General features: G+C 46.5%; 1 protein-coding gene and 1 long non-coding RNA gene across 2 annotated transcripts in view; one reads left to right on the top strand and one right to left on the bottom strand.

Moving 5' to 3' along the window:
• LOC144102346 (uncharacterized) overlaps window positions 1–27,083 on the bottom strand; it is a 219,001-nt gene that overhangs the window by 142,958 nt on the left and 48,960 nt on the right. The gene's annotated exons all lie outside the window — the stretch shown is intronic.
• LOC144100874 (uncharacterized) lies at window positions 19,637–22,366 on the top strand. Its single transcript, XR_013307877.1, has 3 exons — window positions 19,637–19,688; window positions 20,261–20,418; window positions 22,236–22,366. It is a non-coding gene; the product is annotated as an uncharacterized LOC144100874 (long non-coding RNA).

The following is a 27,083-nucleotide window of genomic DNA, read 5'->3' as shown; positions in this document are numbered from 1 at the left end:
GGAGTAACACACCCCGGCAATCAACCAGCATGACTGGCTATGGCAGAGACGGTTTTGCACCTATAGACCGCTAGTCGCGGATGAGGCCGCCATCACCACGGCCATCGTCTTTACAGACGCTACTACCATCGCAAGCGAATCCAAGTTGGCGATTAGCAACTTCGCTAGAGGTAGGGTCTCCAGTCCCGCCGCGCAAGTACTCACAGAAATAAGACACTCTCATCTCTTGAGAGATATTGAACTCATATGGACACCAGCACACACGGGGAATCCGGGAAATGGGGTGCCCACCAACACGCTCCAGAATTAGCCGGCAGAGCAGTGGCGCAATGTCAGGAATCATAACATTTCGGTAAGCCACTCATATCATACCACGAGCTCACAGCGCATTACAAATAAGAACACTCTCACCACCCCATAAAACACTGACCACACAACAGGTCATGTGGAGACGACTAGAGACGGGGACCTTCCCTAATCCAAACTACATATCTAATTTGATAAAAATTATATCAATTATTCCTTCCGCATTTGTGGTGAGAAAGAACTTCGACCATGATCTGGGAGAGACAAGTCCGTCAGCTTTCCCCCGAAACCTTGCCTGATCCCTCCAAAGATGCATGGGATAAGCTGAGGTCCAGTGATGACCCCGACGTTCAGTCCAAGGCCGCCGAATGGTCGGCGTCGCCAAAGGTCTCCACAGCCTGCTGCGGGCCAGCTAACGTGCCCTAATCCCCTACGCGTATCAGCAAGGTAGGTAGGTGAAAACTTTGTTGATGAGCCTTATGTATGAGCCTTATGGACGGTCCATAACTTGCAGCGACCTGTCCACCCCAGTCTACCAGCCGCCTGTGTGAGGCCGGTTTGGAGCTGGAGACCGCAATCTCTCAACCATCTTTGTCCGTGAGGTTCCAGCGATGTGGTGGTTGGAATTCTCGACAGAGATATAAAATGTGGTCAAAGCTTGCTCTCGGAGCCCCACAAAGAGAGCATTCGGGTGAGTACTGGCCTGGTTGGATTAGAGCTAACAAAGCCGGTGAAGGGAATGTGAGAGCCTGGAGCTGTCTCCGGGTAGTTTGTTGTTCTTTTGAGAGGCAGATGTGTGGTTGGGGATAGTCTAGTCTTTGGTCCCTGTAATAGGGTGTTATTTCATGATAGGTGACGAGCCGCTGCCTAGCGCTACCCTGGTCTGCGGTGTGCCCTGCTCGGTTGACGTACGCTCGAGCAAGAGTGTTTACCACTTTATTGCCGAAGTTACCCGCGTGGACTGGCACCTAAACATTTTGAACTGGTCAGGGTTCTGTTGAGCAAAAATTGAGAATTTTTCGCGTGGTAGAATGAATCTGTCCCCGTGCACAATTCGTGATTGCTGTTTTAGAGTCACTCAGAATGAGTGTGGCAGCTGAGGAGGAAATGCCAAGCGCTATGGCTTCTTCTTCGGCTTCAAGTGAGATTGTTGTCTTGATAGAGCATGAGGATATGTGTTTGAGGTCATGCAATGCTACAATCATGGAGTATGCCGAATTGTGGATGTACTCTGCCGCATCCACGTAGGCCGCGTCTTTGTCGTTTGCATGGGCCTTATGTAAAGCCTTGACACGAGCTTCGCTTCTGCCCTGGTTAACTGTGTGTACATTTTTGGGCAAAGGGTGAACAATGAGTCTGTCCCTGATGTGTGTTGGGATGGCGTGGGTGTTGTTGGAGGTGGACCAGTTGGCTGAATCTTTAGAGAGGCGATAATGTGTCTACCTGTATTTGTGGATGAGAGTCTGTCAATCTGAGCCGTGCGATGAGCTTCAGTTCTTGCAGTGTATTGTGTACTCCCAAACTTAGTAGATGGGAGGTGGAAACTCGTTGTGGGAGATTGAAGGCTGACTTGTATGACTGTCTAATTAGTGCATCTACCTTCTCCTCTTCCACCTTTGTGAGGTAGAGGTAGGGAAGGGAGTAAACCATCCGACTAATCATGAAAGCCTGCACCAGCCGCCTCAAGACATGTTCACGCATGCCTCGGTGCTTGTTGGCTATTCTTCTAATCAGTCGCAAGCTTTGATATGTCGTCATTATAAGTTCAGAGATGGTCTCCGTGTTTCGTCATTGTTTTTTAAGAACATGCCTAGGTTGAGCATCTTTTCAACCTGTGGCACTGATAGACCTTCACCTCGACGTGTATGGAGGGGTTTTCTTTCCTGTTGCGGTTCGGGGTCGGGTGGAGTAGCCAGAATTCAGACTTAGCAGCGGAGCACGCGAGGCCTATAGAGGCTGCGCACCCCACTACCGCGTTCGCACCTGCTTGAAGGCCTTCTTCCATGGTCCCAACATTTCTCATTGTCGTACATAAGTTAATGTTTTCTGCATAGAACGAGTGGGAGAGGTTTGAGATGCGCTCTAGCTTGCAAGCCATGGAGATTAGAGTGTTGTTGAAGATTAGGGTAGATAGGAATAACCCCTGGGGTGTCCCCCTGCTGCTTTGTCAGCCTCAGCCGGAATAATTTCAGCCACCTGGGATCTTTAACCTGTACTGACATCGCGCAACCCACGTGTGCCTTTGCGTTTCGCTTCCATCGAAACGCGGCCACCGCGGTCGAGTTCGAACCTGAGTACTCTGGCTCAGCAGCCGAGCGCCCTACTGATCTGGAGTACCCGGGTTCGAACCCGACCGCGGCGGCCGCATTTCGATAGAGGTGAAACGCAAAGGCACCCACAGTACACGAAAATTTTAAAAATTGGTTTTGAGGACAGAAAGTTGCGCAGTAACTACCTCGCGTACCTCAGTGGACTACTGATACACGCTTTAAGGAAGGAATGAAGGAGGGAGTAAAGGAAAAAAAGAGGTGCCGCAATGGAGGGCTCAGGAATAATTTCGGCCACCTGGGGATCATGGCACCGCACACGGGCACCTTTTTGCGTTTTGCCCCCATCGAAACGTGGCCGCCGCTGTCGGGTTCGAACCCGGGTACTCCGGCTCAGTAGCGGAGTAGGCCGCCGCGGTGTCTCAGTGGTTATGACACACGGCTGCTGACCCAAAAGACGCGGGTTCAATCTCGGCGGCGGTGGTTCAATTTCGAAGAAGGCGAAGTTCAAGAAGCCCATGTACTGTTCTATATCAGTGAACGTAAAAGAACCTCCGGTTGTCACAATTTCCGGAGCCCTTCCCTATGGCCCAGTCCTGATAGCCTGACACGCTTTGGGACGTTAAACAAAACAATGAAAATTGGTTTTGGGAGGAAGGAAGTGGCGCAGTATCTATCTCACAACTCGGTGGACACCTTTATAGCGCTGCGAGTGAGACGATGTTTACTTAGCTGTATCTATCTCACAACTCGGTGGACACCTTTATAGCGCTGCGAGTGAGACGATGTTTACTTAGCTGAGGCTAGCGTAAGTAAAATGACAGGGAAAAGAGAGCGAAGGGAAAAGAATCAGGCGAGTCATAGACTGAAATGATAGCAGGAGGGCGGAAAAAACACAATTTTAAAGTCGAAAATATGACAAAATAACCTGCCGTAAGGAAACGGGCGTCATTTTTTCGCCTCCAGGGGGAGCGTGTAGCCTGGCGTCGATAGCCAGAGGGGTCAATGAGAGAGGGAAGGCTGCTCACGTGTCCAATGCGCCTTGAGCTAATGAGAGTATAGGTGGCTTGGCGTGAGCGCGTGCCTCGAGACGAGCCGGACAAAACCTTTCGATGCTGACGTGTACGAGCAGTGTTCGAAGAGATCTGGAGGCGAGCGGTAGGTAGCTTGCGGCAGCGCCGCGCTGTGCTCTGGTGGTAAGACGTTTTCACCCTACCGAAGCTGATGTTTTTACCAGGGAAAATCCTGCTTCGCACCGGACCTGGGAATCGCCTCTCTTAACTACCTTTTACCTGCAGGCCGTAGGCTCGGACCACAACGCGCCAGGCACGTCGTCGGTCTTCATCGACTTCGAGGTTTGGCCGTGGCTCAACCCATCGGGCCGGGAGCAGCGCTTCACACCAGGTTCGACCTCTTTTATTGCATTTAATTATCTCTTACTACGCCCGTAATTAATCGAACGGTAATTTAGCCGATTCTTTTACGGCCCCATCATCGCTATTGGTACAGCTTGGACTTGGTTCTGGGTTTTTCGGTCCGGCGTCCCTACCGGCGTTCACTCCTGCCTCCTACACCGAGTAGCCGCGGGTCGAAAATGCAGCCAGCCTTCTTGTTTACGGCCAATAGCACAGCGGCGGTCGTGGCGTTCGTAGTCATAGGACAGTGCATAACGATCCTGCCTTCTTTATTTTCTTGTGCCGACCCCGTGGTCCAGAAAAAAGAGCTTCCATGACTGTCCCTAGCCTATCCCCGATATCCCACTAGGATGAGATGCATTGGGGATGAGGCAGACACGAAGCGGAGCCAACGCACGTGACCGTGCAAGCGTGGGCTCATTCGGCGTTCGATTCGATGTAATGCATCCGATGGGGTCTCGCATTTGAGCGTTCGGTGCAGTCGCGGACGTTGCACCTGTCGCTTCTTTTTTAGTTCGGCACCAGTAGGCGTTCGTGGCCTGCTTGTGAGCGTCGACTCAATAGCGAGGTCCAGGTATCATCGAGGTCTTGAGACTGGCCACAGAGGACCACCCTCTTCTTTGGATGCTGCACCACCAGCCAGCGTCCCTCTTCCTGACCAGCACTTCTGCATCGTGACAGCGAGGCACGCCGCCAGTCGAAGCATGCAGCAGCATAGCCCCGTACCGGCCGCAACCGAAATGTAGGACGTCTTTTGCAGCGAAAGCAGTAATGTTTTCGTTATAAACCACCTAAGAGCTACAACGCAGCCGTAGCGCATAACGTTAAGTGGGCTGCTTTTGCATTTTTTAGCCGCCGTGGTTATTTCCCTCGGCTGCTGACCCGAAAGACGCCGGCTCGATCCCAGCCGCGGCGGTCGAATTTCAATGGAGGCGAAACTCTAGATGCCCGTGTACCGTGCGATGTCAGCGCAGGTTAAAAAACTCGAAGTGGTCGAAATTTCCGGAGCCCTTCACTTCGGCACCCCTCCGCTCCCCACCTACGTTGAATTGACATTTTAGATAGCCTGAGTCGCTTTGGGAGGTTAAACCCCGTAAACCATTTTTCATTTTCTCACTGTGCGGTTCAGGTGCCCGCCTACAGAGTGAGTCATGAATGCGCCTTTGATCAAAATAGAGGGAGTGATTCCCAGTCAAGAGATTTCGAGTCTAGGCGTTTCTCTAGATTTTAGGAAAGGAGAAACGCTCAGGTGCCCTTGTGCTCTGCGATGTCTGTGCACGTTAGAGATCCCCAGGTTGTCAAAATTACTGCTTAGCCCTCCACTACGGCACACCACCTTCTCTTTCACTTCCTCCTCCTTCCGTTGGCTCAGTTGGGTTTTGACAGATGTGAGACATTTATTGCATCTTTTAAAGCGAAAACATTACTACGCCAGGTTTCCTGAGTTTCGCCGGCTCTGTCGCTTTGACCTTCAGCAACTTTCAGCCGCTCTGGAGCTGGGCCAAAACCGACCAAGAGTGCAGCTTTGAAAGCGAAGGGAACGCGCATAACTGGGCCCCTGGGACAGTAGACACCTCAGTCGCACTTTAAGGTACCTGGCGGCAGTGACAGATGTGCGCTGCATGCGTCAGCATTGACAACGTTGCGGCAGAAACACGGCACTGAAGCTAAAGGCAGTCGGCTCTCATTTTGTTCATTGGTGTTTGCGTTGGCAACAATCTAGACTCCGATGATATTTAGGAAAGGAAGGGCCCATAACTGGCTCCCTGGTTACGCCTCAATCGCTCTTCGAGGTATGTACAGTACTCACGGATTGAAATAGGACATTCGGAGCGCGTGGCCGTCGCTTCATGGAGCGCCGCCCGTAGACGCTCATGGAACCAAGGTGGTGCAATGTGGTATGGCGCGAGAGGGAGAACATCTACAAAGCAGAATTGTTCCTTCCAGTAGCCAATGAGCCGGCCTGGGGCTTACCACATGCCTGCGTGGCACTGCAAGGCTAGCGCTCCGAATGTCCTATTTCAATCCGTGAGTACTGTACATGGCGGTGATGAGAGATGTGCGCTGCATGCGTTAGTTGGGAAAATGTGTCAGACACGCGGCACCGCACCAGTAGGCCGCAGCGTTCATTGGGTTAACATCTCGGGATCAACCAATAAACTGCCACCTGCCAGGTTCGCAGGGTGTGCGCGCTGCATATCCAGTATCCGAAACACACGCTTCGTTACAGACGTCAAAACTCCATGTGAGAGCGACGCCGCCTCTTCAATCGAGCGCAGTCACGTGCATAATTACATGACCACATCTGGAGAAGCGGCGGTCGTCGGCGCTCGTAATATTAGCGCAATGCGTTAAGACTCCCGTTCAGAGGAAAAAGCAGCGTCGTCAAGTCCACCGCGCTCCGCACAAACTCTCATCACACATATGGATCGGAGGAATAAAACCGGTTAAGAAATCTCAAATGGTGTAACTTTGTAAAGACAACTGTTTCCACTGTTTCCACTTTTGAGAGGTTCTAATTACTGAAGTAGAAATAAGGCCAGTGGTAGCAAAGTATGTTGGCGCGGCATAGTGGCGCCTGCATGATGCAGCAATCAAGATACCCCTCAATCGGATATGCGCCACTCCCCCAAAAGGTGGCGAGCGACCATTATTAAGTCTTACAATGCAGAACTTTTGTCGAAAAGAAGTGTTCGCGTTTGTAAAGTGATACCTAAAGGGGACCGCAGGCCACTGAAGGGAAATTGGTTTTTGAGGAAAGGAAATGACGCAGTCACTGTCTCATATCTCGGTAGACACCTGGACCACGCCGTAAGGGAAGAGATAAAGGAAGGAGTGAACGAAGAAAGGAAGACACTGAAGGAACCCATTAAAGCTATCACGTCATGCCCTTTTTTTTTTCTCTCGGCGTCACATGGTGTGCACCGAGAAAATGAGCCATTTACTAAGCATTTTCTATCCTGAAAACAAGCAGAGCCTCGACTGCCAGTATGACTGGAAAGGTAACTAGGAGGTCGATTTGCTTCATCAGGGCAGCCCTGGAGCAGATCTAGATGATCACTCTTACAACTAGTTGCTGCACGAAAGCCTGGTACAGCATATATGCTGAAGGTACCACGACTGATGTTTTGGTCGCCAGTGCGGCGTGTCTCGGCGTTTGCGGCTCAGCAGCAGAATGTGCCGCCATTGGCGATTGACTGCAGATCATCTGCCGGCCGTAAAGACGTACAGTCTAATGCAGTTTTAAGGTGATCGCTTCAGGTGTATCCTCCCGAGATTAAACTTTTAACAGGGTTTATTTTCGCAAGAACGCTGCAAAGAATAAACTTAGTTAGCCGAAGGATTCCCTTATTCTGCGCTGTCATGTTTGTTACCCACTAAATTACCGTTATCACAAAAAAGAATTCCTGCTCCGTTTCTGCGGAAACGAACGTGATAATTTTAAAATAGCGATAGGCTATACATGTTTCGCCCGTCAATTTAGTGCACTTTTCAACAGGACGATCAGTGCGGTGATTACAGACAAGCATGCAAAACTGCTCAGAGAGCCGTGGCTCGCATTTCAAGAGATCGCCAGCTGGTCGAGATTATTCCGGACCCCTGCACTACTGCACCTGTTTCTTTATTCTTTCACTCCCTCCTTTCTCCCTTCCCTTACGGCGCCGTCTCGGGTGTCCACCGAGATATGTGAGAATTACTCCGAATTTCTTTTCCTTAAAAGTGAAAACAAGTTTCAATGTATGCGAATGTTAAAACCTCGTACGTATCCTGTGCGACCACAAAGTCCCTTAACGAAGTGCGGGTGCGGGAAATATTTCTCAACTACTCCACATCATCCTCCCTCTTAATCCGCATGCAGCTTTGTAATGTGAAACCCGACCCTCCGGAATGAATGACAACGAGGTTTCTTCCCCAGCATTTTATTGGCCATAGGCAGAAGAACAATTCCGGCAGCCTCCCTTTGAAATTTTAGAAGACAGAGAAAGCTGTGCTAGCCTATCGGCGTACGCTTGTGACGTACGAAATTTCATCGTTCAACGCCCGCCGAGTTCCTAAGCACAGATAGGACTTCCGTAAACTCCGGAAGATCGGTGGCTAAGAGGTCTTGCTATGCGTTGCCGACGTCATATAACAAATTTAGAGTGGTCTGAAGCCCAAAATTCAAACTTCACCACAAGCTCTCGGACAGGGCACCAGCTTGGCCACGTTGGTTACTCATTTGTCACGGAACATCGCAGAACAACGCGACAAAACACGAGCACTGACTTACAAATCATTCTATTTTGAAAGAAACAAGGTTTCTTCGAATAAAAGAGTTGTCAGTTAATGCTTTCCTTTCCTGACACTGTTCTGGGCTGTTCGGTCACAAACAAGACCGCTGCGATGGCGCAAAGTTCATGCCTTCTAGCGAGGAGCTGTCTCTCTTGCCTTAGCACTAAGCTCTTCACGCCCAACAATTCTGGACAAAAGCATTTTTGAACAAGGAAGAGTTTGTGAGCGCAGTGTTTTTTTTCATATGTTGTAAGATTTCACTGTAAGAATCAACATATCCGCATATCTCTCGTCGGCAAGCTTGACTTTTTTTGCTACTAACGCTTTTGCTGTCAAAAGCGTTATCCATTAGTTTTGCAAGAGATGCGAGAGATGGGAACTTTACGAAGGAAACATTTTGCTGGATAACAGTAAAATGGACGATTACTTGCAAACTTCTGCACCTCTACCTCGCCGTTTTTTATTATTCAAGAAGTTTCACCAAGAAGTTTGGACATGCTCGCGCTTTTACTATAGGTTTCGCGTCAGTTTTTTTCAACTCAACCTTGGCGCTAGTGTCGAGATGACGGCGCGACATTTTTTTTCTTTTCAAGCCAACAACGAGCACCAATCGGCCCCGCAGCCTTTCGGCCAAGAGCACCTCCTCCTGAAAATGACTGTGGGTTGACGGCTGCATCTGCACGAATAGAAGCTCAAGCATTAAACGGGTAAGTAATCTGTTTTGAAGCAAACAGCTTTTGTGTCGTCTGCTTACTTTAGAATAAGTTCAGAAAAGTCAAGTATGAAAAGAAATGGGACATGAATTCTGATGTGCCGGTTCATTATATCGATGCGTCGATGTGCTGCAAGACATTCCGAACTTCGGGACACCTTTAATCAACCGACACCACGCCTCGTAAATTTACAGCTGCGCCATACTTCTGTTTTCTGCAAAATTTATACACGCTCGGCAGTCACAGATGTTCAAATTCCACTCACTTTAGGTAAGCACTCAATGAGGTGTTTTCAGAGGTTAGTCGCAGCCAGTGCTTCAGACAACAACGTGGAGCAACCGGAGACCATGTGGAGATGACAGACGCCCTTTCCAGATAACAGAGTCACTTGTCTGTCTTCCTACTCTGTAGAGACTTTAACGCTAGAACCATCCGCGACAAGATCGCAACCCGTCGCTTAATTTCTTCAGGCTACAATTAGCGTACAGTGGCGCCACAACTGTACCCATTTTACAAATTTGTAATCTTGGATTCCGAAGGCAGCATTCGGCGCCTTGGATGTGGATGGATGCCTTCATTGTGATCAACTTCAGGGCTGTATACTTGAATAAACGCCCAGGGCACGGCGTAGGCCGACCAAGTGCCCTGGGCGGAAGAAGAGGAGGCGCGGGGAGCGTGCGCAGATGAAGAAAAGGATTTTTGGCCACCGGCTCACCGGCTGTGTTCCTTGGGATCTCTCCGACTTGGTGTGGTTTCCTTTGGGCGGAACCGCAGTCCCGTAGCGATATGTCGTCTTTCCTGTCCTGAGCTTGCCAAGCACTACACTCCGTGTTGACCCTGAAGCAAGCTGGCGTGAGAGGCGACCTGCTTCTTCTGGCGACACGGGTTAGTATTCATGCGGACTTCTGTATTGGGTGCCTGCTTAATGTGACATAATATAACTACGTAGTCTGTGTGGCACCTCCGGCCGCTTTAGTAATTGTTGAACAAACGGACATCAAACTCTGATTCGCTACCGTCGTTAGACGCAGACTTAGGGCAAGCGCCCCTACTTAATTCACTAAGTTATTTACAAATGCGTCTGGCAGTGATGAACACTGTCGCACCTTATCTCCTGAACAGGCTAGGAGAACGAACAACTCCGTGTACCCAGCACTATACAGGCCATATACTATAGATAGAAGAATAAAAATATTTTACTTTAAATAAAAAGTGAATGAGTGAAATCATGCTTCCGTGCAGTGATGACTCTTAGGCCCATAGGCAGAAGGGCGGAAAGAGGTGAGGTAAATTTGGTGCAGAGGGTCAAAAGGCAAAAGACTTCACTGGGACTAAGCATTCCTAGAATTACAAATTGCCGCCACTGTGCGGCTTCAAGCCTGAGTCCAACAATTTCTTTCTGAAATGAGGAATTAGTTACTGTCTTTGGGCTTCTAGATGGTTCACTGCCTTCCAACTCCAACTAGTTACATAATTGCTGCTCCATGTGAACACTCTTACATCTCCAATTTGGCAGTGCTATCAAAAATATCGAATCATCTTTTGAAAGCGCTCACGATGTTTAGTGTGGAGGTACTGAATTTTTCATCACTTCCTTTCTAATACAGGCATTAAAAGGCTACGATGCGATGCGCGAAGGAAGTTGGGATGAAAAAATTCAGAGTGATTGTTAAATTTAAGGGCACAGGAATGCACCACCTTATGCTGTAAGGAGGCAAGGTTACAAACTGCACGAAATGTTCAGAGATGTTTTCGGTGCCAATGCTATTAGTGAAAAAAACTCTTTTTAAATAAATTCTTTTAGGTACCACTATTCTCTTTGCTCGGCTGGCTTGCGTCAGCAATGGGGAAGCACCGGGCTTATTCCATACATTTAATGGGAGGCAGATGCCACTGACGCATGATGTGCAATACAACTTTTGCCTGACAGGCAGCTTTTTTTACAGCATTGGTTAGTAAATGACCAGAGCGCAGCGGTGTTGAATGAGCCATAGATTACGCTCAATGCCATGAACACTCAACGATGCAGACGCCTGGGCCAAGTATGAAAAGCATGTCCCTGCATCAATGCGGAGCAGTTGGACTCGAACAGCAGTGGCTCTGTGCAACGGGCACTCGGCGTCACCCATCACGTGCGGGGTCTGGCAGCAGGTTACGGCTTCGTGACACTGGCTGCCATGCAGGCCCCACGTGGTGGCGACGATCGAGATTCGAGTGCAAGATTCTCGTCGGGCTTGGCACCAAAGGTACGCATGCGTGTCAACTACTCACTAAACCAATGCACAGTTCCTCCGGCACTTGCATTAAACCACGATAAAGTTATGTGCATATATTGGCATGCATTTTGCGAAAGCAGTTGTGTTACTGGCCTACCTGGAATTCGCTACAGCACGCCTGAAATCTGCATGGAGTGGAAATCGACAAATGCGTTCTACCAACGCCACTCGGGGCATTTGTGATCCCCAGGAAGTCGACACTGCCCAGAGTGCGACAAACCGCAGCTTAAACGCTCCTCACATCTTGAGGAAATCTGAGTTTATCAGTTCCTTTTCCCACAGGAGTTCCCAAGGCGTTGATTGCAGGCAAAAAAAAAAAGCGACCCAGCCAGCGTAGAATATATTGTAATGGTACCCATCAGTATGATGTTATCTTCATAAGGCTCGATGTTACGGTTGGAAAATAAATATTCAGGCATGCGTATATTTCGTTTCTCAGAACTTGGAAGTGCATATATTGGGTTTCATTGATCGTGCACAGTCGCGAATGCTTCCACCCGTGGCTCTCGCAGAAATCTCGATGTGTACCCTCATTCTCGACAAAAGCATATTTACGCAGGAAACAATATGAAGTCAATTTTTTTTCCAAATATTACAAGATTTAAGAATTACCAATACCTCTGGAGACTTCCCGACTGCAGCATCAATATTTTTATACTAACGTTACTGCTATAGCAGAAGCGTTCCCCTTTTCTTTTTTATAGGAGTATAGGTTTTTTTTTTTGCTGTTAACCATTTTACTATCTGAAAAAGCGTTATCATTTGGTTTTCTACTGCACTCTTCACTGTTTTATGCGAGCGATGGAAACACTATAACAGATATATATTTAACTACATATCAGAAGAACTGACTATTACATATAACATATTCATGCCACTACACACAGTTTATAAACACTGAAAATTTTTGCCCAAGAATGTCGAACAAGCTCGCATTTTTAGTTTTGTTTCGCGCCGGCTCGGATTATTTTTTTCGGCTCAACCTTGCGCTGGTGTCACAATAAGGGTGCGACGTTTTTGTTTTGTTTTTTCAGACCATTCGCGAGCACCGGTATGCATGGCGGCCTTGAGAGAAAGAACACTTTCCTTTCCTAATGCAGATGACTGCGGGATGACGGCAGCACCTGCAGCAGTCCAAGCTCAAGCCCAAGCCGGGTAAGTGATGTGTGTTGAAGCAAAGAGTTAAAGCAAAGAGATTCGGGTGTCGTCTAGTTACTTTACAATGATGTTTGCAGAAGTTATCTCTAAAAATAAATAGAACATGAAGTGTGATGCGCAGGTCTGATAAATCGAAGCAACGATCTGCTGAGATATATTTCGTAATTCAGGACCAATTTAAGCCAGAGACGCAATGTGTCATAAATTTTCAGCTGCGTCATACCTCTGTTTTCTACACAATTTATACATGCGTGGCAGTCACAGACATCGTTGAAATTCCAATTACAGGAGATAAGCTTTCTATGAGATGTTTTCAGAGGTGAGTCACCGCCAGTGCAGCAGTTAACCACATGGAGCAACCGGAGACCATGAGGACATGAACGACGCACATGCCAGATAAGAACTAGCCATTATTATACATCAAAAAATGTACAGACTTAGAACGGTAGAATAATTCGTAACATGAGTGTTAGTAAGGTCGCAACCCATTGCTTAATATCTTCAGGCTACTATTAGCGTATAGTGCCACCACAACTGTACCCATATTACAAATTTGTAATCTTGTTTTCCGCAGGCACCATTCGGCGCTTTGGATGTGGATGGATGCCTTCATTGTGATCCCCGTCATGGCGGTAGATGTCTTCCGTGCCCTGAACTTGGCACGCAGCCTCCGTGTTCACTCAGAAGTAAGTTGGCTAGAAATACGAAGTAAATTGCTTGAAATGGCAGGGATGAACACTATGGTTATCTCCTCAACATGATTTTGACCATGATTATGGATTTTTATGGTAAAAGGGCATCTTAGTCCAAAGAACGCCATGGCACAAGGTATTTTGATTAATCAAGGTGGGGTGAAAGACTCATTTCCCAAGCATTTCAACCTAAAGCAGCTGAGCACTAGGCAGGGGGAAAGCTTGTACCCATTGTATCACCGGTGGGTTCCCGGTGACACTGGGGATCGAACCCCGCACCTCCTGCATGCGAGGCCGATGCTACACCAGTTGGCCACCGCTGCAGTCCTTAAATCCTGAAAATGCAAGAAGTACGGAAAAATCGAACGTACCGAGCTCTACACGGATCATATATTATAGATAGATGAATAAAATATTTTACTTAACAAAAAACACAATAAAAAGTGAGTGAGTGAGTGAAGCTAAGCTTTTGTAAAGTGGTGGCTTCTAGGCCTAAACGCGGAAGGATGGGAAGGGGCTAAAGGTGGTGCAAAAGGTCAAAAGGCGAAGGGCATCATTAGAAGTAAGCTGTCCGAAAAAGACAAATTGGTGCTAATGTGTGACTTCAAGTCTGATTCCAAAAATTCCTTTCTAAAATTTCTTGTACAAAGCGTAACTGTCTTTTGGGCTTCGTGATGGTTCATTGAATTCCACTTAGTCTTTGACTCAGCTCTAACTAACTGGGTAATTGCAGCTTAATGTGAGCACTATTGCAATTAAAATTTGGCAGCGCTTTCAGAAATTTTAAATTATCGTTATGAAAGTGGGCACGTTGGGAAGCTAAGTGTGGAGACACTGATTTAGTTCATCTCTTCCTTTGTAATGCAGGCATTAAAAGGCTACGACGCGCGAAGCAAGCTGGGAAGAAAAAACTAATAGTGAATGTTAAATTTAAGAGCACATGAAGCCAGCACCTGATGCTGTAGGAGACCAGCTTGCAAACTGCACAAACTATACTGACTTGTTTTCGGTGCCATTATTACTAGTCGATAAGCTCTATTTTTTTCATAGTCTCTTTAAGTACAACTATTCCCTTTGCTAGGCTGTCTTACGTCAGCAGTGGGCAAGAACCGGGCTCATTCCATACATGGAATGCAAGGAGGATGCCACTGACGCATGATGTGCAACACAGCTTTTGTCTGACAGTTTTTTTGCAGCATTGGTTAGTAAAGCACCGGAGTGCAGCGGTGTTTCAAGAATAATTGATTATGCTCAAAGCCATGAACACGCAACGATGTCTCTCTGCAGACGGCTGGGCCAAGTATGAAAAGCATGTCCCTGCATCAAAGCAGAGCCGATGAAACCCGACAGCGCCGACTCCGTGCGACAGGCAGTCGGCGTCACCCATCACGTGTGTGGTCTGGCAGCAGGTTACGGCTTCGTGACACTGGCTGCCCTGCAGGCCCCACGTGGTGGCGGCGATCGAGATTCGAGTGCAAGATTCTCGTCGGGCTCGGCACCAAAGATACGCATGCGTGTGAACTACTCACTAAGCCAATGCACAGTTCCTCCGGCACTTGCGAAAATGCAGGATGCGGTTGTGCGTATATTAGCACGCATTATGGGAAAGCTGTTGTGTCACTGAACTGCCGCCTGGCGTGGAATCCGCTACCGCACGCCGGACGCGTCTGGATGGAGTGGAAATCGACGAATGTGTTCTACCAAGGCTTCGCCAAGAGTGCGACAAACTGCAACGTAAACACTCCGGACATATTGAGTAAATCGGAGTTTATCAGTTCATTTCGCCACAGGAGTTCCCAAAGTGCTGATTGCAGGCAAAAAAAAAGCGACCCAGCCAACGTAAAATATATTGTAACGGTACCCAGCAGTATGATGTTATCCTAACAGGGCTCGTTATGGTTAGAAACAAAATATTCAGGCATACGTGTATTTTGTTTCTCAGAACTTGGAAGTGCATATTTTGGGTTTCATTGATCGTGCACATTCGCGAATACTTTTGCCCGTGGCTCTCGTAGAAATCTCAACGTGTACCCTGATTCTCAACCAAATCATTTGTATGAGAGAAAATGTTTATGGACTCAATATTATTTTTCATATAAAACATGATTTTAAAAATTACCAAAACCTCCCCAGGCCACCCGACGGCAGCCTTGCAATTTTTTTTCTATTAACGTTACTGCTTTCGTCAAAAGCGTTTCCTTTTGCTTTTTTATAGGAGCCTTAACTGCTCGATGCAATCGATGGAAACCCGTTGAAAGGTTGCGTTACACACCTGACGAACGGCATGCTTTCTTTTTTTCTGTTAACCATTTTTCTATCGCCAAAAGCATTCCCCGTTGCTTTCTACGCCAGTCTTAACGGCTGGATGCAAGCGATGGAAACACTGGTCTGGTTTTATTGGGGTTTAATGTCCCAAGGCGACTCAAGCTATGAGGGATGCCGTAGTGAAGGTCTTCGGAAATTTCGACCACCTGGGGTTCTTTAACCTGCACTGATGTCGCACAGAACACGGGCCTCTTGAATTTCGCCTCCATCGAAATTCGACCACCACAGCCGGGATCGAACCCGCGTCTTTAGGGCCAGCAGCCGAGTGACGTAACCACTCAGCCACTGCGGCGGCTAGATAGAAACACTATAACAGAAAAATTTAGCTACATATCAGGAGAATTGACCGTAACTTACAACAATTTTATACCACTACCGTACAGTTTTTCAACATTCATGATTTTGACCAATAATGTCGAAAGAGCTCACGTTTTTATTTCAGTTTCGCGCCGGTTCGGTTTTGTTTCAGCGTATCTTGGTGCCGATGTCACAATGAGTGTGCAAACTTTTTGTTTCAGACCGATCATGCGCACCGCTAGGCACCACGACCTTCCCAGCAAGATTACCTTCCTAGACATTTCGTAATTCAGGACATCTTTAAGCAACAGACACCACGCCTCATAAATTTTCAGCTCCGTCATACCTCTTTTTCCGCACTACTTATACACGCGCAGCAGTTACACATGTCGTTGGAATTCCACTTACTGAAAATAAGCATTCTAAGAGATGTTTGCAGAGGTCAGTCAAAGCCAGTGCATTAGACAGCTACGTGGAGAAACCGAAGACCATGACGAGATGAACGGCGCATATGCCAGATAATAACTAGTCGTTTTTCTATCTACCCACCGTGTACAGACTAATACAGCTAGTATAATCCGTGACATGGGTGTATGTAAGGTCGCAACCTATCACTTAAAATCTTCAGGCTACCATCAGCGTAATATATCACCACAACTGTACCCATATTAGAAATTTGTATTATTGGTTTCCGCAGGCAGCACTCGGCGCCTTGGATGTGGATGGATGCCTTCATTGTGATCCTTTTCATGGGGGTAGATGCCTTCTTCCCTGCCATGAACTTGCCAAGCACATCCTGCGTGTTGACCCAGAAGCAAGCTGGCTTGAGAGGTCACCTGCTTCTTGTGCCGACACGGGTGAGTATTCACGTGGAGTTCTGTATTGGGTACTTGCTTATTGTTACATAAGATGCCTAGGTAGTCTCTATGGCACATCCCGCCGCTTTAATAATTTTTGAACATCGAACTCTGATTAGCTCCCGTCGTTAGACGCATACATTGGACAAACGACAATACTCCGTGTTGACTCAGAAGTAAGTTGGCGAGAAATACGATCTGCTACAGTTCAAATTTATTCTTTAGGCGACGCGGGTGAATAGCCGTGCTTTATTTTGTGTGCCTACTGACTGTGACATAACAAAACTAGGTAATCTGTTTGGCACCTACTGCCGCTTTAGTAATTGTTGAACAAACGGACATCGAACTCTGAATCACTAGCATCATTAGACACAGACATTTGACAACCCCCTCTATTAACTTATCTACAAATGCGTCGACAATGTTGAATGCTGTAGCCTCTTATCTCCTGAACAGGCAAGAGGAACAGAAAACTCCTAACGTATCCACAACTATATAGAGAATATATTATAGATAACAGAAGAATATTTTACTTTAAATAAAAAGTGAGTGAGTGAAGCTATGTTTATGTAATGTGCTGGCTTCTACGCGTGAAAGCAGAAGGACGGGAAGAGGTGGGTTAAAGCTGGTTCAAAAAACCCGATTCCTTGGCATAAGTCTGAAGTGAGTCTAGCAGCGCCCTTGAATACTAAGACGATCCGCCCGGTGGTCAAATCCAGGCCTCGTTGGTGCCGTCGACGTGGGCCTTTCTAGGTCTGGCATCCTACTTTGAGAGGCTTCGTATCAATTCCTTTTTAACCCTGTACAGGCAACTTATGTCAATTAGCGACATTCTTGTTCCGCGCCTTCTAGTCGTCAATATGTGCCACTTTGTCGCAATATTTCATGTCACTATGTTCTCAGCACCCAGAGGTTTCCAGTAAAAATCTTTGGAGTAAGTGTGAGCAAGCTCTAAAAAAGAAACAGGCGGCTCGAACGTATGACTTGAAGCCCGAGTCCAACAACTCGTTTCTAAAATGAGGCATGGCATTTGTTGGACAAAAAATAATTACTGCTTGGGCTTCGAGGGGCCTCATTGCCTTCGACATGGTCTTTTACTCAGCTGCTACTAATTGCGTAACTGCTGTTTAATTTGAGCACACTTGCTTCTCTAATTTGGTGGCGTTATCAAAAATTTCGAAGTCTTTTGAAAACAGACACGATAGGAAGCTTAGTGTGGAGGTAGTTATTTTTGTGTCCCATCCTTTGTAATGCAGGCATTAAAAGGCTACGATGCGCGAAGCAAGCGGGAAGAAAAAATTCAGAGTGAATGTTATTTACGAGCTCATCAGGCGAGCACCTCGTGCTTCATGCGACCAGGTTACAAGCTAAACAAACTATACTGACCTCTTTTCGGTGCCATTATCTTGAGGGAATAAACTCTTCTTTTTATTCATCACCTCCTTTCAGTACTACAATACCCATTGCTAGGCTGGCTTCCGTTAGCAATGGCAAGCACTGGGCTCATTCCATACATTGAACGGAAGGGAGATGCTATTTACCCATGATGTGCAAACAACTTTTGTGTCATAGGCAGCTGATTTACGTCATTGGATTCTAAAGTCCCTGACCGCTGCGGTATTTCAAGAAGCATTGATTATGGTCAACGCCATGAACGTCCAATGATCTTTCTGCAGAACGCTGGGCCAAATATGAGAAGCTTGTCCCGGCATCGCACTGGCGTAACACGAATCCCCGAGCGGAGAATGCGGGCCTCGGGCAGTCGGCGTCACTGATCATGTGCACGGTGTGGCTGCGATTGACTGCCATGAAGGTTCCACCTGGTGGTCGCCTTCGTGTGGAAAGCTCTGGTTCGACTCGCCACTCAAGGTACGCATGCGTGTCAACTTCTCGCTGAGTTAATGCACAAGTCCTCCCACTCAAGCAGCAAGCCACTATAAAGCTGTGCTTATATTGGCACGCAATAAGCGAAAGCAGTTCTGTCAATGCCATGCCTCGTTGCCTTCAATTTCCTACCGTGTGCAGACCACATCTGGATGCGGGGGAAATCGACCAATGCGTTCTTCCAAGGGTTCGCGGTGCATTTGAGAGCTCGAGGAAGTCAACACGGCCCGCAGTTCGACCAACCGCACCGAAAACACTCCACGGAGCTTAACGAAATAGTTTTCTCAATTTGTTTTACCACAGAAGATCCCACGCCACTCATTGCAGTAAAAAAAGCAGCGATCCAGCCAACATAGTAGCCATTGTAATGGTACCCAGCAGTATGATGTTATCTTCACTGGGCTCTTGGTTATTGCTAGAAAGTAAATTTTCAGGCATGCGTGCATATTTTTTTTCTCAGAGCTTGGGAGTGCATATTCTTAGTTTCACTGATCGTACAGACTCGCGAATACTTCTGCGCGTGGCTCTTGCAAGAATCGGCGTTTTGGATATGTACCCTGATTCTGGACAAAAGCATTTGAGCCGGAAATATTTTATGGAGTCCATTTTTTTCATGTAATATAAGATTTAGGTACAGCAATGAATATATCCGCAGACAAACCGACGGCAGTCTTTCGATTTTTTTTGCTATTATTGTTACTCTTATCTCCAAAAGCATTCCCTTTTGGTTTTTTATAGCAACGTAAATGCCCCATGCGATCAATATAAACACGTTAAAAGTCAGACTGTAAAATTGCTGGAAGTTTTTTTTTTTCCTGTTGACCTGATATCGCGAAAAGTCTTCCCTGTCAGTTTTCTAGGCACTCTTAACCTCTCGATATGAGTGACGGAAACACTACAGAGAAAGATTTAGCCACATATCAGAAGAATGGACAATTGCCAGCAACATTTTTATACCACTATAGAGTTTTTCAATATTCAAAAATTTTGTCCAAAAATGTCAGACATGCTCTCGTTCATAGTTTAGTTTCGCGCCAGTTAGGTTTTGTTTAAGCTTAACGTGGCGCCGGTGTCACAATGAGGGCGCGACATTTTTTTTTTCAGACCAATCGCGGCCATCAGTCCGAACCGCAGATTTCCGAGCAAGAACAGTTTCCTCCTACTGAAGATGACTCTGGGATTATGGTTTGCACCACCACCAGAGCTCAACCTCAAGCCCAGACCGGGTAGGTGATGTGTCTTGAAGCAAAGAGTTAAAGAAAAGAAATTTGGTTGCCGTCTAGTTGCTTTATAGTGAAGTTCGCAAATGTTATCTGTGAAAATATATGGCACATGTAGTGTGATGCGCCGGTTTGTTATATCAAAGCGTCGATCTGATGCAAGACATTCCGTACTTCGGGACATCTTTCAGCAACAGACACTACGCTTCATAAATTTTCACCTGCATCACACATGTGTTTTCTGCACAATTTTTTAACCCGCGCCACTCACAGATGTCCTTGAAATTCCACTTACTGGAGGTAAGCACTAAATGAGGTGTTTTCAGAGGGGAGTCGCTGCCATTGCATTAGAATGCCACGTGGAGCACCCGGAGGAGGCCATGAGGAGACGAGCGACACGCATGCCAGATGACGAATTGTTTTTCTACCTTCCTACTGTGTACAGACAAACGCGAGAAAAATCCGCCACATGGGTGTAAGAAAAATCGCAACCCATCGCTTACTTTCTTCAGGCTATGAGTGTACAAAGTCACTGAAACTGTTCCCAATTTACAAATCTGTATTCTTGGTTTTCGCAGGCAGCATTCGGCGTCTTGGATGTGGATGGATGCTTTCACTGCGATCCTCTTCATGGCTGTAGATGTCGTCTTCCATGCCCTGAACGTGGCAAACAGCCTCCGTGTTGACCCAGAAGCAAGTTGGCGAGAAAGGCGACGTGCTTCTTGAGGCGGCACGGGTGAATAGTCATGCAGAGTTCTTTCGTGTGCCTCCTTAATGTGGCATAATATGAGTAGGTAGTCTCACCAGCACCTCTGGCAGCTTTAGTAATTATTCGACAAAACGACATCGAACCCTGATTAACTAGCATACGCACACTTTCTAAAACCGCCCCTATTAACTCATCTACAAACACATCTGACAACGATGAACACTGTCGCACCTTGCATGAAAACTCCGAACATATCCAGCACTATACAGAGCGTATAGAGTGGATAGAAGAATAAAACATTTTACATTTAAGAAAAAGTGAGTGAGTGAAGCTATGTTTACGCAAGGGCATCGCTTCGTGGCTTAAAGGCAGAAGGTTGCTATGAGGGGTTGGTTAAAGGTGGTGCAAAAAGCCAGATTTCTTGGCGGAAGTCTGAAGCGAGTCTAGCAGTGCCCATCAATTGTTACACGTTTCGCCTGGTGTCTGAATCCAGGTATCGTAGGTGGGGTCGAGGAGGAGCTTCATTGGACCGGCGTGGGTCTGAGAGAGGCTTCGTATCGCATGCTATTTAACCCTTTCCAGCCAAGTTATCCCAGTTCCCGACATACTTGTTGCACCCCATGTACTCGTCAGTATGTGGCACCTGGTTGCAAAGTTACATGTCAACATATTCTCAACACCGATTGCTTTCCAGTCAAAATCTCTGGGAGTAAGCCGTGTGTTAAAAATATCCAGCGATAATGTGCGAATTTAAACCAGATTCCTACAATTGGCGCATTTCTTGGAAAACAATAATTAATCCTTTTTGAGCTTCGAGGTGGTTGACAGCCTTCGACTTGGTCTTTACCTCAGCTCAATCTAATTGCCTGAACTTGACCATAGGCTAATTTGCTTCTTAATGTCATCATGATTGTCTGTAATCTCGCAGCGCTATTACAAAACTTCACCTTATCTTTTGAATGCGGGCACGATAGGAAGCATAAAGTGGAGGTACTGATTTTTTTCATCCCTTCCTTTTGCGGCCCAAGCATTAATAAATGCTGAGGGCAACATTCGTGAAGAGAACACGACTGTATGTAAGGTTTCATAAACATGGGCGCCAACGTGTCCGCTGTTGCAAAAAAAGCAGAAAACGAGTGTCCGTAGAATCATGAATTTCTATCAATTTCGTCCGAAGATCGCAATACCAAAGCTTTGCTTTTAAAGTGCCCTTTTCTGACTGAAAAAATTCTTTACACTTACGGTTCTCTTGACCGCACAAAGCAAACCACGAGGTGAAAATTGAATAGTGCCTCGGCTTATTTCATTTCTGCAAACAGAAGTCATATCATTCAGACCCGGTGTACATTTAAAGCGAGAGCATGGCTCGGGGTTCAACTTCTGATTTCGATGTGGATGAGAATATGCCCTTCAATGCCTCACAAGAAGTAAACCAAACTTCACAGCATGGTGGTATGGCCCTAGCTATCGTAGCATGAACACGTGATTATGACTATGATCATTGAGTAGCTGACCTTGACATTTGACCCTGACCTTGACGTTTGATTTGAGACAATGGGCACCACATCTAGAGTGACCTCCAATACCTCACCAGGTCCAGCCGAGCTGAACTGCGTGGTGTTATGGTCCAAGCTATGGTATTATGGTCACTTGATCCTATCACTATGACCATTGGATACCTGACCTTGACCCTTTACCTTCATCATTCACAGAGACAGAATTTGAGACACTGGAGGCCACACCTATTAGAGCTTTCACTCGTACAACTAGGCTCAAGCCACTTTGAACCCCAGCCATTTTTTTTGCCTCGTACTGAATACTACACTTTACTCTTGCACTTGCAGAATGGCCAGCCACGACAAGATGTTCGATGGAGCCTGCCCTGGAAGCTCGCTTAGTCGTCTGCAATATGCGCGTGGTTGCACCAAAATGTGAGCCACAGTGGAGACAGTGTCGCAGCCTCCATCTTACTGCAACGGCCCGGTGAGCCACTTCTGTCGATCCTGTTTCCTGGTTCATTGACATTTTCTACAGGTTTGTCGCGCGGACGAGCAGGTCAGAGCAAGCGCACTACAGGTGGTCACAACAGCAGGTGATTGGTTTGCTTCGCTTAATGCAAATTTACCAAGTGCACATTTTTAATCCTAGAGTTGGCAACCCATAAAGCAACCTCAGCAATCATTTCAGGGCTAATTGTGTGTAAACTGGAGGCAGTAAAGCCACCCTCCGATTCGAGCGATCGGTTGTAGTAGAATTCAGTGCAACCTTGCTTGATTTCTGTCTAAAAATGCTGCCGTGTGGTAAAAGTGTTCCACAGGGATACGCAAGATCTTGGCAGCATGCTACTATATACCGAAAACCGCATTACCAGCAACCCGTACTGGCCAATATTGAGTAATCACTGATTCGCATCCACCAGAGTGTGATTCAGAGATGAAAATAAGGTAAATGACCGAAATACTTCCTGTTTCAAATGTCGTCCCCCATTGTGCGTTTGCACGAAATGAACTGGAGAGTGATTTCGATGACATACTGAACTAGGACAGGACAAATGACACACACAAACGCTGGCTGAAAACTGCAGTATTTAGCTTTCAAGGTTTTTTAATTGGTGGGGTGGAGGAAGAAAGGGGGCTCACTGTGCAGTTGAGGTATTCGCCGACAAAATAAGGCCCTTAATGCGCCTTTCTTCTCCTCAGAAATAACGGAGAGTCTAAATCGCGAATAAGAATAGACTTGGAACTACTCTATCTAATTTGCTTCGTGCGAAGGCACCCAGGAGTGCTGACCCTCCCTGAACCCTTACAAAAATTATACACAGTGTAGAGACTCTCCATTGACTTCTGTCTACAAAGTCCATAATCTCTCTATAAAGAAACAAGAGAGAACAGTCTATAGCAACACAAATCCCATTGACAGTCTAAAGACAATCTTTATATTTATGGCCATACAGTTTCAGTTGAATTTTGCCTGTCTAGAGTCTACAGACTACGGATAGACAAAAAAGTATCTATAGGAATGCAATAGTCTATAAGAAGTCTACAGACTGTCTATAGACCTTTTTTATAAGGGCAGTATCAATGTTGTGGAATAATGGTTGCTCTGTGAAGAACCATGATAGTGTGATGCAGTTAGTCCCCCTAGGCAGACACCCTTTATGATTTTGGTGCTTCTTGTATTAACGCTCGTCATTTTTTTACCGGCCACGGCTCAGCCGCTGGAGTTGCCGTTGTCGCGAAATTCCGCGGCTTTGTGCATATTGGTATTGGAGCTGTCCGTGAACTGGTCCGAATGAAGTGTCGAAATAAGCTTCTTTTTCGCACGCCCAATAACGCCAGTGACTAGTGAGGCAGATTGGGACGCATTTTGGTTAAATGTGTCACCTTTCCTCCCCGGCACAAGGTGGCGTGTTCATTTACCGAACGGCGGAAACATTTGACTAGAGCTAAAATTAAGCATTTTTAGACTGCTGAGTGTTTGCAGTGCGTTAGAGAGCCAACGTGTGCCTCCCCGAAGATTTAATTGTTCTGAAAAGCGGGCAACAATCTGTTGTCAACCCTGTGAGTGCAATAGTTTGGTCGTTACCCACACCATGCAACTAAGAAATTAACATCAGCGAGGAGGTGCGGCAGCTGTTGTCTACATAGTTTCAAAGCGAAAGCTTTGCTACTCCCCTCTCTAGCTTCGCCGCGTGCGCGGGTTTGACCTTGAACCGAGGAGAAACCACGTGAAAGCTATGCCTTCACTCAGCCGCTGCTGCCGAAACCGAGTGCTCGCCACTTTTTCTTTAGGCCATCGGCGTTCATTGTGTTCATTGGCGTTGATAATGTTCAAGACTCCGATGATTTTGAAGAAAGGAAGGGTGCATAACTGTCTCCCTGGGTAAGTGAACCTCTGAATCGCGCTTTGAGGTAGGAGGCGATGGTGAGAGAGAGAGAGAGATGTGGGCTGCACGCATTAGTGCTGAAAACTTTGTGGCACACTTGTGGTACTGCAGCAGAAGGTCGCAGCGTTCATTTGGAGACCAACCTCTCGCGATCAGCCATTAATTTAACTGCCACTTGCCAGGGTTGCAGGTTGGGCGCGCTGCTTATCCATTATGCGGAACGCACTCAACGTTACAAAGGCAAAGCCGCGCCTACTTGCCTGATACACTACAGCTTTCGCTCTCTTACCAGGTTCAGCAGTAGTTGAACCGCACCTAATTTGTTTTTCACTACACGCATGGTTATCTGTATGCACGGCCTTTTCAGGAAGCTGTTGACTCTTGGGATGTGCAAGATGACTCGGAGTCAGTTGTGTCGCCTTTTCTGCCCTGAACATGGCGAGCTTTGAGGTGCTTCTTCTGCTGGCAGCACCGTAACTGATAAAATAGTTATGTTCATCATTGAATGAGCAAGAAATTTTGTTCAGTATTGAAAAGCATTTCATGTGGCTATCACCTCGAATATGCGTCATCCTTTTTCGCACATTTTTTGTGTCAGACAGCCTTTCAGAGCTAAGATACAAAATCGCACAAAGGTTATCGCTCTGTACCGCTTGATACAGCGAAGACCACTTGCGCTGATGAATGCAATATCGTTTACTCATAATTATTAATGAAGAAGCATTATATGCCTCATGTGAAAAAAAAATCGTTGCCAGAAGTCCGCAAAATGCGTCCACAAAATGTCTGCATCCCACGTGACGTAATTTTAAAAAATAAATTTGCAGCATTCGGGTTCGAACGCAGGCCCCTCTGGGTGCCAGGTGCCCACGCAAAACTAGTCCTGTGTCGCACCATGTCACCTCCCGCAGACAGCGCACTTTTTTGGTGATAACTATCGTTTCATCTTTTCTATGGAACACAGTTGTATTGATTGCTCTTTTCTTTTTTTTTCAGGGGTTCCAGGTATTCACTTTCCTTCGATCTTGAAACCAAGTGAACTTTCCTACACCGGCGCCTTGTTTAGGTATATGTGGTGTCTCCCAGCGCTTTCTTCTCCTCACGGAACTTAAAATTGAAGTGAGTTGTTCATACGATAACGTAGGGACGCACTCATGGCAGATCAGTCACTCGGGTCTTAATGAGGTCATTGTTCTTTAGGCATCAGTGTCTCGCGTTTAAAACTAGAACTCAAAGGTACACATCATTTCGCCCTCGTGAAACGACTGCACAGTTATTTTGATAGTGTCCAGTAATCTTAAAATTTCATTGCCATAACTTGTCATTGCTCGGCACAAGTGGTTACAGCAAGAAATGTGGTTGTCCATTGTGGCGACAGAACCATAACGCTATCGTTTTCAAAAAGTTATGACAGGTAGTCGGTCTCAGTTGTGTATCATCAAGTCCAGTGGACGCTTGTCAAGTAAAACTGTGTACTGAAGGGAAACCACGGTGCCGGTTTAATCACGGAATAATTTTCAAGTATGGCAACGCACACGGTCAAGAATTCAAATTAATCGAAATATAGAGCGCTATTCTAGGCTGTGTCCGCAATTAGACCGCTGATTCTCCTCTAAAAGTCATGATTTATCCATTACTATCTTATCAGTCTGGAAGCGGCATGTTTCCTCCGAAAAAAAATATCCCAAAGTGCTACCGAGTAGACTTTATATGTCATTTTGCCTCTCCCTGTTCGTAGTAAAATGAAATTTGGTCAAAGAGATGCCATATTTGAGCAATCACGTTAACAATACATGCTCATTTATCATAACCTCAATTGTGTGCATACGTTTGTTCAAGGCATCAAACACATACTATTGTTGTGTTGTGCGGAGTTTTTGGTAACTGTCGCACAATTTAACAATTTACTAATGCCATAGTTTTGCCTCGTGGCCACTTGGACAAAAATTGCATTTTCTAGTGCGTAGATGGAAACAACGATGATTTCCAAAGGTTCGCATACGTAAATTTTTAAGTAAACAATGCATAGTTTGTTAGTGTTACAACTAATAACTGCTTCCTAACTACCCACGTCTGTGGGGTAAACCCACCGGCGTCGTAGCCCTCGTTGTCAGCGGTGAGAGCAAAACATCGCCAGAAACTGTGGGCCTTGTGAGGCACAGGTTGCTTTATCTAAGCAACCCAGCCAAATAGGTCACGTAACCTTACGACGTCAAAATATAATGCCCACGGCGACAGGTGGCACCGTCCACACTAAATTCCTAGCGAAGTGCCCACCTGGGCAAGTGTAAATTACATTAATCATTTGTCGCAAAATGCTGCTCGGGAAGTGAAAAACGGGATATCGCAAGCTGCATTGGTGGCCGTTTTTGAAGCAGTCACCTTCCGTGGCTGTTAGGCATTAATTGACCTCTGCACCACTCGCCATGGGTCATATGAGAATCCGGGCCAGCTATGAAAGTAGGCAATGGTCAATTCCACCTATCTGTGCATTAACCCATTGACACTATCAAAATATCGCGTGAGTGTAGCCCTCATTTTCGTCTATGTAACTGTCTATTCTATGACGTTGTGGGACGCGTGGCACCCCAGTGTCCCATATTCTGATTGGGCTAGTGGTGTTTGGTATTTATTTCAAAAACAACTCGTGTTTTTAGATACTGGGCTTACATTATATTCGGGATATTTATAACTGCTCTGTAGGCAAGATCTTTTGAGTTTCTTTAAGCTTGTTTTACGTGATTGCCTAGAGGCCTTTATAGTGACGGTTGTACTTGCAACGCTCTTATAAATTATGTGATTGTCG

This window comes from Amblyomma americanum, chromosome 8, assembly GCF_052857255.1.
Source record: "Amblyomma americanum isolate KBUSLIRL-KWMA chromosome 8, ASM5285725v1, whole genome shotgun sequence".
NCBI classification, from domain to species: Eukaryota; Metazoa; Arthropoda; class Arachnida; order Ixodida; family Ixodidae; genus Amblyomma; species Amblyomma americanum.
The sequence above is the reverse complement of the archived record's forward strand: the minus strand, read 5'-3'. Positions and strand labels throughout refer to the sequence as shown.